This window comes from Amblyomma mixtum, chromosome 2 (genome assembly GCF_055824585.1).
Source record: "Amblyomma mixtum isolate Tamu chromosome 2, ASM5582458v1, whole genome shotgun sequence".
Lineage (NCBI taxonomy): Eukaryota > Metazoa > Arthropoda > Arachnida > Ixodida > Ixodidae > Amblyomma > Amblyomma mixtum.
The window spans coordinates 154,936,298-154,952,852 of NC_143013.1; the positions used below are offsets into that span (position 1 = coordinate 154,936,298).

The 16,555-nt window shown below is 44.1% G+C and overlaps 1 protein-coding gene and 1 pseudogene across 1 annotated transcript in view; both read right to left on the reverse strand.

Annotated features, from left to right (window-relative positions):
- Positions 1-16,555, reverse strand: part of LOC149361335 (uncharacterized) — a 61,110-nt gene that overhangs the window by 5,420 nt on the left and 39,135 nt on the right. The gene's annotated exons all lie outside the window — the stretch shown is intronic.
- LOC149361336 (uncharacterized) lies at positions 8,448-14,217 on the reverse strand (annotated as a pseudogene).

Sequence of the window (16,555 nt, forward strand, 5' to 3'; positions counted from 1 at the left end):
GTAGGTTCCAAAAGGAGTTCTCCTGAAGCTAGAGGTATATTTTGGGCGCCTTTTGAATGGGCGAGAACGGCGAGAAGCGCTATTAACACTGGAGAGTTTTTGTGCCCTCGTAGTCTAAATTAATGCAACTACGACTGCATGTTAAAATACGACCCATCAAGAATTGCATCAGTAGCAACACCGACGTATTACCGAACTGGCAGAGCGGTTGTACAGCTATGCTAAAACTCTCTGTTAGTTTTGAAATGTTACATCTGTTTAATTACTGCCTCAGTATAGAATTTAAGGCCAAATACACGGCAGAAAGCACTGTGTTCGTGTAGAATGAGCCATCACGCAAAGTAATTTGCTATAGCGAACTCATCATGTTGCATAAGTAGCACAATATAACGCTAACTCCTAATTTTGCATAGAAAGTAATATTAATTTCCATGAAGTGCGAGGCAATAACACTTGATTATTTTATCAAGTTAATCACTTTGTACCCAAATTATTTCATTTGCTGGGAACGTTTTTCGAACAATACTTCATGCACTAAAGTGCCACTAAATGTTTTCAATTCAAGGCACATTTCTGATTTCCCGAGTAAATGTTCTGTTATGAACTTTACCTTTTTTTTTCGCTCTCTAAAATACGAAAGCAGTAAGGCTGGCATTGACAAAAGTGAGCTGCAATTTCTGAAATACCACAATTTGTGCTCGGCTATGAGAATGTGATTGCTCATTTTAGTTTTGTCTTGAAGGTTCGCTTAGTTGCTGCATTGAAGTTGACGGCTACAGTACTTGATTTTTTGAGGCATTTATTCGCATGACCAAAAATGCTAATTTAGTTTCTAGTACATTTCTATTGACAACAGTATACAAAGTAGTACAAAATTGTAGGAACTTCCTGTCAACAAAGCTTAATAGAATATGTGCGACTCAGAAATTGTGACCGCTAATGTTTGTTTCGCGGGTCAAGGTTGCATTAGTTGCATTGACATATTAGGCTAGAGAACTTAATTATTTAGACTCTGATTTGCATGATAAAGCGTCCTGTAGGATTGTAGCATATTTTTACTGACAGGAGTACACAGAAAGCAGTAAGGAAATCGTATTACGTTCCTATCAGCAAATGTTAAAAGATTATACTCGGCTAAGAGAATTTGACTGCTAATGTATGCTTACTGTTCAAGGTTGCTTAAATAGCTTTGAAGCGTTCGCCTACAGAGATTATTTTAGGCATTTATTCGCATTACCAAATGTTTCTGTGTTTCAGTGTATTTCTACTTACAACAGTAAATAAAGATATTAGATACAGAAAGTACGTAATTTATTAAAATGGACTATATCTTCACTTTGAAACGTTTTCGCATAGACTAATTCCATTTCAAATGCATTTGATACAATTAATGCTGGTCGTTTTTAGATACAACAAGTCGTTCACCATGAAAGTCTTTGCCTACGAATAAACTACAATGGACACTCATTTATATTATTTGCAGTATACCGTCCGCCCTCTGCGTCCATAGACTTCCTGAACAAAATGCATATCCACCTTATTAAATATTGCAAAAGTAAAAGTTGCATACTAATAGCCGGAGACTTCAACCTACCTGACATTGCTTGGCCCGACATATCATCGAATTCTCTCCATGAAAGTATCCTCTCAGATATCATGCTTGCTTGTGACCTTACCCAAGCGGTTAATATTCCAACCAGAGTGCACGGAACATCATCATCTGTTTTAGACCTTATCTTTCATACCAGATCTCTCGATGATGTTAGTGTAGCAGTTGAAGACGGAATATCAGATCATAAGCTTGTAGTTTTCACATACAGAATACACGCATGGAATAACTCGTCTACTCGAAACAGGAGCACAGTTAAAGACTTTAGTGGGGCTAACGATGAGTCAGTTCTTGATTGCCTCGAAATGGCCTTAGAAAAATTCACGGGAAATGATGTCAATAATCTACGGAATAAGTTAAAATCTGCTTGCCATTTCTGTATTCACCACTTCATTCCGAGCAAAACTAAGAATGTGCGTCGTAAAAACCCATGGATCAGCCGCGAAATAATTCATTTATTACGCAGAGTAAAAAGGCTCAGAAAGCACACGAAGAACAACCCTGCGCTTTTAAACTTAAGATCTTTACTTGCAGAAAAACTTCGCTCTAGTAAGCAGTTTTATTTTTCTTCCACATTACCGCAGTTCATCAAGAGCGATCCTGCCAAATTCTGGCGCCACCTTACCTCTGATACACGCAAATCTATCGATCACATCAAGACCGGCAAAAAAACCTTCCGCGACAAGCCGCAGATAGCCACAGAATTTAATCTTTTCTTTGAGTCAGTTTTTTCAGATTCCCGCCCCCGACCCTCTAGTTTTAACGGCACGAGCAGTGTCAGCCCAGAATATATATCCTGTGAGGGCATCTTCTCTATGCTCCTAAATCTGAATCCTAAATCATCGTGCGGCCCTGATGGTATTCCAAACGCCTTCTTGCGCCGTTGCGCTGAATCGCTTGCCCGGTGTCTTGTTGCCATTTTTCGTTTGTCTTTTTCTAGTGCCGATGTTCCATCTGACTGGAGGCTCGCACGTGTCGTGCCTGTATTTAACAAAGGTGACCGCTCTCAGTTAACCAACTACCGACCGATATCTCTCATCAGCACTTCATGCAAACTCATTGAACATATCATTTCCAACTACATCACTGATTTCCTCGATAGTAAAAACATACTCTCTCCTTATCTGCACGGTTTCCGCAAAGGCTTGTCGACAACCACACAACTAGTTTCCACAATTCATTCGTTTTCCTCCGTTCTCGATAGTTCCAGTCAGATTGACGTTATATTCAGCAAGGCATTCGATAAGGTTACTCATTCCGGTCTGTTATTCAAACTTGACGAGCTGGGTTTGCCACGAACTGTAGTTGACTGGGTATCGTCATATCTTGATAAGCGCCAGCAATTTGTTGATTTCGAAGGGCACCGTTCCGACGTCCTCTCTGTCAATTCTGGTGTCCCGCAGGGCAGCGTCCTAGGCCCTCTTTTTTTCTTAATTTATGTAAACGACTTAACCTCCGTCATACATGAAAGCGTCAGTATTAAATTATTTGCGGATGACTGCTTGCTCCTCAAGGCTGTTAAAAATAGCAATGATCAGGCTGTGCTTAACGAAACTCTTAATGCTGTTTCCAGTTGGTGTGATCGCTGGGATATGAAACTGAATCCTGATAAAACGGTTTTCATGCGTATCACAAGCAAAAAGCCTCCTCTTGCTCACCAGTACACTATCAAGCAGATTACCATAACTCAAACTGACTGTTTTAAATATTTGGGTGTAACGATTACAGAACATTTAAGCTGGTCCGCTCAAGTTGACAATATCTGCTCCTCGGCGCGCCGCAAACTCGGCCAGTTAAGACACAGACTCAAATACAGCCCCTCCCATGTAAAGCTTCTGGCCTACAACACACTGATCAAATCTAAACTGCAGTACGCATGCGAGGTTTGGGACCCTTTCACTAAAAAAGACATTCGCAAACTTGAACGGATTCAAAGATCAGCAGTTCGCTTCATATATAAACGGTACCGACGACATGACTCCCCATCTGAATTAATGACAATCAACAACATCAAACCCCTAGAGTACTGGAGAAAGCTAGCAAGAATTGAATTCCTCTTTAAACTCTACCATTCTCAGTTCCGTCTTGTCCTTTCATTGTTTGTGATGCCTCCACCAACTAGAGTAACAAGGCATTGCCACCCGCATAAATTATCTCCTTTGTTTGCCCGCACCAATAACTTTAAATATTCTTTCTTTCCTCGAACTCTAGCAGAATGGAACAACCTACCCCCTCATGTGTTTGTATCCTAAAATGTGCTTTCCGCCATTGAACAAGTACTTGACCGGTAACTATTGTCTGTTGTTTGTTTCAATTTGTTTTATTTTCATGCTCCGTATCGCTTCTACTGAATTCTGCTGTTGGCGTCGTCTTTTGCTCGTCGGAGTTCTCTGTATGTTTATCCCATTCCTGCTTGGGCCTCAACGGCCTGCAGTGTTGTATAAATAAATAAAAATATTGCCACGTATCATGGTAGTGTCCGTTCGTTCGCGCAAGGCCGCAGGAAAGGGGTGTTGTCATTTTTGTTCGTGACGCGAGAAGCTACCGGACTAATCTCGATTGATCACAGCCATGAAGACCTGCATCTACGTGTTTCCAGATAACTCTAGATCTCGACCTGTTATCTCGAAGTTTCCTTGCCGGCTTTAAAATGAACGATACCGCGAGCAGCGGGCATTCGTAGTTCGACGACTGACGAGCACGTTCCTTGCTTACGCCGCCGCCGAGTGATTCAGTTTTTTTGCGGGCGCAAGTCAGCCCAAATAAAGAGCTTCGTTTGCTAGTTTTTTTGCTGTCTTCCAGACTGCTGGATTGCCGTCACTACAGCGTGACATCTGGTGGAGGTGCGGGGTAGCCTTGCATGTACCGGACACCCCCAGCAAGTCGCGACGCCAGCCCTTTAGTCATTCACCGGACGACTTGACTCCTGTCCACCGCACAAGCCGTCATCTGCAAGGGGACGCTCCTGAGTTCGGGATTCTTTGCTTGCCAACCACGGACTTTTAACCCGTCGCCTTGCGCGTTTTGCGTCTACTCCTAGGCGAAGAAGTTATGTGATAGAGTTTCGTTGCACGCTGAGAACTATGGGGTGCGTCTTGGTTTGTTATTCTGACAGAAAAGGAGAAGCCCGTGAAAAGTAGACTATTAGGACGAAAAATGCTTGTAGCGGCGTGCGTCTTTTGATTCTGCTGCCTGAGTGCTCACTAGATATGAAGAATTGCCCGTTCTATGCCGAAGTCACATCAAGTGCTGTGGTACTTAGTACCTGTGGTCAACGAAACGGCGACTAAGTATAGCAGAACCATTCCATTGCAGTGCAGCTGAGATATTCACATAATGGAAGGTTTGTTCTCATTTTATTTGAATTGCATTCAGTACATTTATATCATTCCTAAATTTTTACTCTCAGGCGATATAAGTATAACGTGATTCGCCAATAATCGCCCTAATAAAAGCATGACTGACTTTGTAAACCATTTTTTTGCGAACTATTCGAGCCATGGGTAGTTAATCATTAGCATCGACTTATGATTAGGTTCGGCTGAACAGCTATATGTTGCAGTGGGATGTGGCTTCTGTGATGATGCTTACGAAAGCATGGCTGTAATGCAGTCTTTCTTCAAATGTGCCCGCAGTCAAGCTCTGTACAGCTGCTCCAGCGGTATCATCACGGTGCTATTGCACCAGCTTTCATCCATCATCGAGCAAACGCTACCTTAACCAGAGGAAAATGGCACCAAGACCTGCCGGTACAGCCTATGAGCCACTAACACTGGATATCATGCATGCCACCTGTAAAAGGATGGCACAAACGTCTTCTGGTGCAAAGATCTCTGTCTCTTTCATTTGTTTCTTTTTCACCTTTTGAAAGAGGAGCAGCAGAAAAAATAAAAAATATATAGCGGCCGTCATGAAAGCACTGCTCTAGTCAAGTGCTTTCTGTTATATTGTGTAAGGCTTCTTAGTTTTTCACTTGTGCATCTCATACATGGGAACCTGGGCCACAGTATATTTAAATAAAACTAATATGCATTGCCTCACATGCCGCCGGTGGGATTCGAACCCACGACCTCCGATTTACGCGTCCGGTGCTCTGCCGCTGAGCTACGGCGACGGCTGTCAAATCATCTGCTTTCGGGGGTATTTATGTTTACAAATAACCTAACCTTGAGAGTGTTCATCAGCGCCACCCACGTTCTTAAGCGGCGGACGTAGCACGTCCTGAGTTGCCGCTGATGTGATGTAGAACGTCATCGAACGGCGCGGGTGGAAGCTGTGTGAGAACCCTCCTATGCTTCCTGTGGCGTCAGGGCTGGCAGAACCAAGGCCCTCACTACGTTACAAGTATGAGAGAAGCCAACAGCCACAGAAACCAAAGGACACAGGGGATTTTTAATTAATTTATTGATTTTGTGCTTTTGTTCGATTTAGAATATTACTGAATATGTTGTCGCTTAAAGCTAATTGATTGGAAAAGCAGAAGAAAGAATAACCACATGCCGCCGGTGGGATATGAGGGCCTCGGTTCTCGCAGCCTTGATGTCATAGGAAGCATAAGAGGGTTCTCACACAGCTTCCACCTTCGCCGTTCGATGACGTTCTCCGTAACATCGGCGGTAACTCAGGACGTGCTACGTCCGCCGCTTAAGAACGTGGGTGGCGCTGATGAACACTCTCAAGTTTAGGTTATTTGTAAACATAAATACCCCCGAAACTAGAAGATTTGACAGCCGTCGCCGTAGCTCAGATTTAATAAAGAAAAAAAAAGTCGCCGTAGCTCAGCGGTAGAGCACCGGACGCGTAATTCGGAGGTCGTGGGTTCGGATGCCACCGGCGGCATGTGGTTGTTTTTTATTCTGCTTTTCTAATCAATTAGCTTTAAGCGACAACATATTCAGTAATATTCTAAATCGAACAAAAGCATCAAATCAATAAATAAATTAAAAATCACCGGTGTTCCTTGATTTCTATCGCTGTTGGCTTCTCTCTTACAAGGTATGGCATGTTTGAAGTGAACTATTGGTGTGATAACTCTATGGCAGACATAGCCGAATGGGCAATACATATTTGAATATTAGCGTTCAAGTGGAGAACTCCGTCTTAGAAGCACAGTTGTGGCTAGCATCAATAACTCCTATCTTATCAGATTATTCTTGCATTACACGAAACCCTGTAAAACTTATTATTGAACTTTACAGAAGAAAATCGTTTGTTCGATATGCCATGAGCATTGCTGAGGTTATTTTTCTTTTACACTCCCTTGGTCACTTGCAACTGACTTACAGCACAGTTGAAATTCATTTGGAACCGTTCGAATATTTAAGCATTTTCTTTTGTATTCATTCCGACGTTCAGTTGCTGGTTGCATTACATTAGCTGAGCCTACGTCAAAAAATATTTCCGTGGCCTTAACCAGACCCCTTGCTTTATTTCAACCGACGCATTTATTTATTTAGAACATACTACATGCAGGCCTACAGTAGGCCCAAGCAGGAGGGGCGCCACCTGCAGGTTGGCCTCAATGTCTCCAAGGCAACCCTCTGTGGCCCACAGGGTGATGACGTGATCGGCGTGCAGCGCATGCTGAACACCAGCGACAGAGCCCAGCTGGGCCGGTAGGCGCATCATAGCCAGATTGAATAAAAGGGCGGAGAGTACCGCGCCATGCGGTGTACCCCTGGTTCCTAAATGAAAAGGGCGATGTTCTCTATCCTGGATTGGAATGTAAGATTGCCTGTCAGTCCAAAATTGCCGAATGTGTTGAAAGGTGTTTCTGCCGCAGTTAGTTGGAGAGAGGTGGGTGAGAATGATCTCGTGAATAACGTTGTCGAATGCTCCCTTCAAATCCAAGGCGAGTACGACTTTGTCATTGTGAGGACATTCGACGGGGTCGAGGACAGCCCGATTGAGTTGTAGCAGGGCATCCTTTGCAGCTCTGTGTGGGCGAAACCCGAACGTGGTGTCTGCGAAAAGATGTTTGGATTCCATGAACTCGGACAACCTGTCGCGCACCATCGTCTCCATGATTTTGCCCACACAGGAAGTAAGAGAGGTGGGGCGGAGGTTGTCCGTTTTGATGGCCTTGCCAGCTTTAGGAATGAAGGTGGCCAGGGCGGTCTTCCAGCGATGGGAAGTGGCACTTCCCCAAGCCAGATTGAGGTAATGTAATTCAGTAAAGACAACCCAGTTGAAAAATACACCAGGATGGCTTGGTGTGTTCTGGTGTTTCCTAGTGTGAACACCAGCTTCTGTAGTGTGTTCTGATGTTAACACCAGACCGGGCTGGTGTGTTGTAGTGTGCACACCAGATCGTTTTGGTGTGTTGTAACGTGCACACCAGCCCGGTTTGGTGTGTCTTAGTGTGCACACCAGCCCGGTTTGGTGTGTCGTAGTGTGCACACCAGAATGGGTTGGTGTGTTGTAGTGTGCACACCAGACTGGGTTGGTGTGTTGCAGCGTGCACGCCAGACTGGGCTGGTGTGTTGCAGTGTGCACACCAGACTGGGTTGGTGTGCTGCAGCGGGCACACCACAACGGGTTGGCGTGTTGTAGCGTGCACACCAGAAAGCGTTGGTGGGTCGTAGCATGCACACCACACTTGATTGGTGTATTTTGGTACCCACAGCGTGCAGTGTTAGTGTGTTGTAGTGCATACACCAGACTGCATGGGTTGTGGTGTGCACACTGTTTTGGTCGTCAATTGCACTTAAGAGTGGATTGGTTAATTTTGGCACGAAAAACACTTTGAATAGGCATTAAGGTTTGGACACCAATCAACCACATTCTGGCTGACACACACAGGAAGTTAGTGTGCTGTTGTAAACGTATACAACTACACTGCAGTACCTAATTTAGTTTACTTTAGTTTGGGGGCATACACAGCAAAGACAAATATTGGCAGAGTGCATCCATCCTAATCTGGACTTCTTGTCTAACGCGCGTCGCACTGATCACAAAGTGCAGTATAGAACTATACCAACCATTTTTCAGGTAAAGCGAAGGGCAGAAGTGTTTCCTGCTTAAGCATGCCTTAACTTTGCTTCACTGGATGTTATGTGCTGATGCAAATGCCTCAACATACCATTTCAAGCAGAACGTATGCAGCAGAAGGTCGCCCTTTTAGATCTAATCGCCTCTGTGAAACAATGTTGAGTAGAATGATAATTAAGGTAACCTCCTAACATGTTTTCATAAACATGTGTGAAAATTATATATCAAACATCATAATTCTTTATTTACACTACAAATGAAGCGCTATTTTAACAAACCTCACATAACAAACTAACAGTCTCACATAACAAACCAAAACACGTACATTTGAACCTTAGGCCAAATATGGCATATGAAAAATGCGATTACAAGCCACATTCAACTTTAGTAATTACAAACAGGACTACAGACTGGACATTAGACAGAATGCTTCTTCTATATACAATGACCTATAGCAGTGCAACACAGAGATGCAGAGATGTTTCACAATAATCGAGAACAGCACAAGGAAATAAACTTCAAATGACATATGCAGCAAAAGGTGCACACCTTCCATACAACTGAGGCAAATATTGTCACAGAGTGGTGACTGCAGTACAGAGAGCAAGAAGACAGCGAAAATCGCTTCTAACCGAAACTCTTTTTGTGCCGACTTGTACAAGCAAAGAACTGAATGACTCCGCGGCGGCGTAGCAACAGGCGAACTCTGCGGTCGGACAGAATGCCTGCCGCTCTTGGCCATGCTGAATTTAAAGCTGATAGCGAACTTTCGAGATAAAGCATGCAACGTTACTAGAACATTCTGGAATAACATAGAAGCGGCTCCGCCTGGATGCGATCAATCGAGATAAATCTGGTCGCGTCTTGCATCACAGCCAAAGCAATAAAGCGGCGCACCGGCAACACTGAAGAATAAACAAACACTACAAAGGTTAAGAGAATTTCTCCCCTTTCAAAGAAGCATCGACCCAATGCTTTAAAACATAAGACTACAAACAAATAAAATGGACTGTGCAAAAAAAAACAGTGTGGGAACAGTGTCCTTCAGCATGCATAATTGGGCTCTAGACGGACAACATAGAAAACTTCTGGTCATACGCAGCGTCGCAGGGATTGGCTATAAGCCAATTTAAATTTGTCCCTGGCATCTGTTCCTAATCACTTTCATAGAGATTGGGCACCTTCACAATATGTGACTGGTCGCTCTGTGCCACAAGCACACAAGGTGAAATAACTTTCTGCTCACAAATTAGGCACAACCCAACATCGGTCGGAGGGCGTTCAGCAGTGAACATGAAAGGCATAAAGCTTTCCTCGGTAATTAGTTCTTGGCAGAGTAAGAAGATACTGTTTTCCACTAAAAAGATTTTGATCACTCGCAAGAACTTGCCATCATCTGTTAGAATATATTCAGAGCACGTTTTCTCGGTCCTGTTGTAATTGGAACTATGTACAGTGAACCCTTTAATACGTGCTCTGAGGTATTCACTCATACTGGGCACAGCACCAATGGTCTGGCTGATCAAATCCAGAACATGGCATTCAAGACTGCCAGGCTGCAATGGCGAACCTAATACTCCTAACTGGAGCTTATTGCCTTGCTTCCCCGAGATCAGCTTTTGCTGCTTGTTCAGGTAGGGTGGCAGTAGTACCAGACGCTTCAGGGACTTCTGCACCTCTCGCATGATGAAGCGCTCTGCTATTTGATGTGGAACACCTTTCGCTGCAGAAACCAGCTTGGGAATGTCACCATTCCCTCCTTCAAATGGGAAGGTAGAGGTTGCCCACAGTGGCCCAGTCATGCGCACAGATTTTGCAAGGTGCACAAGTTGGTGCACATTGAATGTCAGGGTGTGTTCACCATAGAGAATTGGCATCTGCTCAACAAACTGCACAAGAAGCCTTTCGGCACAAAAAATATCTGTCTCTTCAACACTTGCTTGTAAGAGTAAACTCTGTGCAAGAAGGCAGAAATGCGTCAAATATCTCTGCGGGAGCATATCGAAGAGACAAGGTGCACTGTAGTAAAGAAGCCAATATCTCCACTCTGTAGCTTTCCAAAACGAGCGCTCAGTTACCAGTCTTGGCAATCTGGTGAAATTGGTGGCCGAACTTTCAACAGGCGGTCATTCAACTCCCTCACATGATTCTCAATGTGCCAGGCACTTCCTGGTGAACACAGCCAAAGTTCCATTTGCTGCGATGTGACACCTTCCAGTATGCAGTGCATGTAGTCCGGTGGAAAGCCCCACGACAGGTCCAATGTGCTGAGGGTTGCGACGGCTGACAAGCCCTTCATACCATCCACAGGACGGTCTCACCTGGCTGCAAGTTTCATTGTACTGTACACAGTGTCATGGCATCGCTCGACCATATCTCGCCCCTCCATGATATATTTCAGGGTGCCTGAAAAAAGAAATGACAGATAAATTTCTCATAGTACTATGCATAATAAACAAAGAAATACATGCTAAAGAACAGACAGGGGAGTACGAATGCACATGTAAGTGACGGTTATGAAATGCTACAATAACTTAAACTACATGCAATGGTACCACATCTACCTTTAATCAATGCACAAGCCCATTTTACAAAATTAGGCTTTTCATGTTACACTCAGAATATGTAAATGGGCAATAAGTCAACATGTGGAGCTTGCATGCCCTATTTTTCACTTCAGAACCCAACTTCCAAGAGGTAGACCTAGGCTATGGGAGATGCTAATGAAAAGCTCTGGATTATTAGGATCACTATGGAATCTGACCTGCACAGTCAATCTTCCTGACCTTCAATGTGCATAGCTTCTGCAGGAAGAGGTACAAAAGTTTACAAGAGTGCTTGTGTAAGATAGAACTTCCAAGTGACAATTTTTTCCATTCTGAATCCATACATGTGCACCACAGGTGACAACTGTGATTCCAGTCTTCACACCTCGTACGTCTTGGATCACCAGACAATAAACTTATCACAAGTTTAAACAGACAGCACAGACATTTGCTCACATAATTAACAGCACCCAATCTCCTCATAGCTAGAAATAAGTTCCCTGTGCATATCTGCACATATTTCTCACAGTAAACACAAAGCTAAATGTGACTGCTCACCAACGCGCAAAATGACCGTCCTTTGTCATTATGCCTGCTAGAGAGTAAACTAAGCACCCCACAACAGCCTTTTGTTTCAGAATACTTATGAGGAGTTTTAGAAGACCTGTGATCCCTATGGTCGAAAACTGCTATACCCTGGCACTTGTCAGGCTCCATCTCTGGAATATGTGAATAGAAAAATTTCTTTAAAAGACTAAGCAGCAGAGTTACAGCTGTCACAATCAAGCAACTTTGCCATCCTTTTCTCTGCCATACCATCTTCGAGTCTCTCTCTCCCCCATATGGGTGATAATCCTTCCCAAGTGAAATTTCTTTCACTGCTTTTATGGGGAAGCACAGATTGTCACGTCATCATCATGGCTCTCCATCACCAAGTTGCTGCAACACCAAGTTCTTTTTGTATTAGAACACAACCTTGTTCAAACTGATATGAACCAGTATTTTTATACCTGGTAACAGTTGATACCAACCACATGGGATACGAGTATGTTGCTTGTTGCATGTGAATGCATTTAAGCAACAAAATTATGTTCTTAGAGCTGTACAGTGTGCAGAAAGCAGAAGAGGCAAAGCTTGTAATATGACTGAAACAATTCTTACCATCAACAAGCGTTTCTTTTTGAAGGCACCAAGAACAGCCATAGTATCCGTTGTATTGCTTAGCATTCAGCAGTGAAGCGCGAGCTGGCGAGTCAACACAAAAGCACAACACATTCACTGTTGACTGCACAACTTTGCTGGCAAATGACCACGTGAAGCTGCCCATAGTGTGGAATTTCTCAACAAATGTCTTCAAGTAGAGGCGAGTAGGTGGGTGACCTTTGGCAAACCAAATGACGCCGATCAGGATGTTCTTCCAACGATAGGGAAGAGGGAGCTCATTAAGCGCTACTTGAATTGGCCAGACTGACCCTTTGCTTGACTTAAATACTGGCGATCCATCGCTGTTAGCGGTAACAGTCAGGTCACTCCAATTCATGTTCCTTTCAAGGCGGACCTTTCTGTACAGTTGGCCATCTGTGATATCCTTATAAGCTCCCTGATGAGTTTCAGCTGTGAGTTTCTGGAGGTTTGCGCCAACTATATCCCCAAACTTCTTTAAGAGACACTGCAGCTGATGCTTGAGGTCGACAGTTATGAAAAAGCTTCCTTTTTTTCACCAGCTGTGCCACAGTCATTGTGGCTGCACAATTAGTGCAGTGTTGGAAATCTAGGCCGCAGCTTGATGTCAGGCACTCACACGTTGGGCAGTATGTATGGACTTCCACCATCCTTGATTTGTGCAAATCCCATAACTTCCTAAAGCCATATTTTGTCAATGGGAAGACGTTCTGGCCAAGAAATGCATTCAACAGCTTCAACAAGCTGTCCACTTGTGTCCAAGGAAGGCCAGCAGCAACAACAAATGTTAATAATGTTAATACACGCAGCATCGCCAGCAGGTGGGTAGTGTTCTGTGTGGAAGTCTCGACTCGGAGTTCACTCTGATAAATTCCGACAAGTCTTCATCGGGGTCCTCTAGCACATGGTTGTCAAGCCCATTGGTGTCCTCATCAAGCCTTGGCAGTTGTGCATCAGAAATGCTGTCATCAAGATGCAGGGTTGAAGGCTCATCATCCAAGTTGGGATGACTTGTAGAGGCGTTGTCATGCACCTCATCTTCAGGTTGCTACAAAAAACATTGGAAAGGCTACATCAGCAACAGAAGAAAAAAACATCAGTATTGAAGTGAATGACTGCAACCTGTTCATGTATACCCCGAGTTGGTATCATTCCGCATGAACATCATTCCGATTCCCTTCACATTTTAATATTTTCATCACAGGTTTATGTTTTTTTCTTTATAATGATCCATAAGAGATAGTATACATGGACCACCATGTGACACTGACCTACAATCACTAAATAATTTATAATCGAATTTCGTATCTCACCTGTTTCAGCTTCAACAGTCAAGTAATGGCTACAACGTGAAAGGTCAGTATAAGTCACGTGAGACACAAATAAAAACTGCAACATAATCACTGCTTCATAATTTTAATTCACTGTGATGCTAAAGACAGCTTGCCGCAATAGCTGGAATGGCAATGGGTTTGGTGCATGGTTCATGGGAGTTGTGGCGTCCTAAAGCGACTCCGGCTATGAGGGATCCCAAAGTGGAGGGCTCCGGATAATTTCACCCACACCTGGGGTTCTCGAAAGTGTACTGACATCGCGCAACACATGAGACTCTAGCATTTCAACTCCACTGAAATGTGATCATAGTGGCTGGGACTTAACCCCCGCTTTTCAAGTCAACAGTCGAGAACCATAACTGAGCCACCACAGCAGCAGAATCGCAATGAGTGAAGCAGCAGCGATTATATTGCAGCTGTCTTCATGCCTCATGTGACCTATACTGACCTGACATCGTAGCCATCACACTTCTTTTGTAACAGAAGCCGAATCAGGTGAGAGATGAAATTTGATTATTATTTAGCAGCTGTAGCCAGATACCTCATGGTGTTCCATGTATAGTAATGTCTAACGCACCATTACAAACAAGAAAACATAGGCAACCAAAATTTGGTATCTACACTCCTTTAAATTTTATATGGGAAAGTGTTAAAAAGGTAGGACCAAGAGTGAAAGTGCGACAAGCCGCCTTACAGTTCAGCATTGCCAGTTTCGTTGAGTATGATTTCACAACAGTCACACAAGGCAGACAACAACAAGAGATGCTAATATTTTTAAAAAGAGAGTTGCTCAACAGCGGCATGAGCCCATGCATAGAACAAGCATTAGCACAACTGAGTGGGCAGGAAACATAGGCAAATAAAATAATACATTTTCTCATAATACCGCATCTGCCTGGTTCACAGGCAGCTAACATTAAACTATCAAAAGGGCACACAAGAAACCAAACATGCATTTTCGGGCTCAACTGCCAAGCACCTAAACACATAGTCACCACAGCAAGTCTATGTGCACATATCTATATGGCTTCGCTTGAATTCAAGAATTGCCTCTGAACACCTCAACATTTACACGAAAATTTAGATTCATTCTGGGGCAAAGGGCAGTAGGGTAGTACATCAGTGTGTGTGTGTGTGTGTGTAAGGGGGGGGGGGGGGGAGGGCAAACCACTTGAACTGTGTACTGCTTGGAGATTTTTTTTTCTTCGGAAAATAAGCAAAGTTTTCCTATGCAAAATTTCAGGCTTGTGGAGGGGGATAGATTGTCCCCTTTCAATGGGTGAGGAGCGTTTCCAGAGTCAGCGCAGAGGCTCATGGAAAAGTCGTCTGCTACAGCTACCTCCGGTTCCAAATTTCTCCCCCTGCTTGTTGCTTCACGGCAGTCGCTGTGTTAATTCGCTTCTAACACTAATTTATTTCCACTGCAACACCGCTGATTGTATTGCATCATCGCAAGACCAACCAGACGTCGACTCTGTTCTGCTTCGTAGCGTGTACTCGCATGAAGTACAACCACAATAATGTAAACGGTCGGATGCTTCCTATGCGTACGCAGTGGGACGTGTTGAGACGCGCTGCGCGCACGGTTGCATGTATGTGCTAGCCCACTTGCAGCTTTTACACGCTTTGAGGCAAATACATCAATCGTTTGCTAAACTGTGCAAGCTCAGCCTTCGTTGCCTTCGTGATGCAGCAAAAAAAAAAACAAATATATAACGACCAACGCGTTAAACTATTTCGCGCACACAGCCGACTGCCGTGCATACACTCGAGAAAACACTCGTACCTTTCGTAATGGTCATTTTCTGCGCTCAGGACGCGTTCATACACAGCACGCGCTGATCTTACGGTGCAATACGCAATGTCGCAGCACAAATAGATTAGCGAATAAACGATGCACGAATACAGGGCATTTGCTATGCAGAAGGCAGTGCATGGGAGAAATTTGTAACCGGAAAAAGCTGACAGACGATTCTTCCATGGTTGTTTGCATTCACTTCGGAAACACGCCTCACCTATTCACCACTGCCTGTTAAATCCGCCCCCATCCCTCAAATATGCACTCGCCTCGATTCGGTGCGGGCCCCACAACACGCTAGAAACAGGCTTACTTGCCTCTGCTCATCGATTTTTTATTTTTTTTCGTAGAAGCCCAAGGTACAGCCCAAGGAGTACGGGGAGAAATTGGGGGGTAGCGGGCGTATTTGGAAACGTGTCATGCGCAACGGCTCACCTGTGAAACTTCATGCGACGGTTCCCTTTGCCGCTGGCTCCACACGGTTTGCCGCGGAACTTTCGCTGACGACGCACCGGGCTCAAAATAAGCAATTTACCGTTTTTTAGGAGGCATGCTGCGATAAAGTGCACGGCCTGCTGGTAAAAGAAAGCCTTCGAACCGAGTACCAAAAAGGCGACACAGATTAACAGACGCACTCAACGAAGGCGAGGCACGAAGGAGCGCACCATGGAAAAATAGACTGCGCTATTGGCGCGCGGTCTCGGCCTCCACAGTTACGTAACCATCACGCCGCCGCTTTGCACCTCTGAACTCTCAAAACAATACCTTTTTTTTTCATTAATACAAGCGTAAATGACCGTTTTTCACAGTTCTTTCTTCGCGGTAGATATTGTAGATCTGTGAACAGGGAAATGTTTTGTCATGCTGTTTCGGTTTCGGTTTTTAACAGCCGAACGATGACTGTACCGTCAAAGTGGCTTATAGGTCAAGAAGCGCGAGACATGAAAAAAACTACAATATAATCTCTGCTTCTACATTCGTTGTCATTCCGATTCTTGAAGCAGACTGCATTGTAGCGAAGTAAAACGACTAATCAACGTATCGCAGTTTTTTCATGTCTCCCGTGACCTGTGAACCATAAGCACAGTGCAGACAA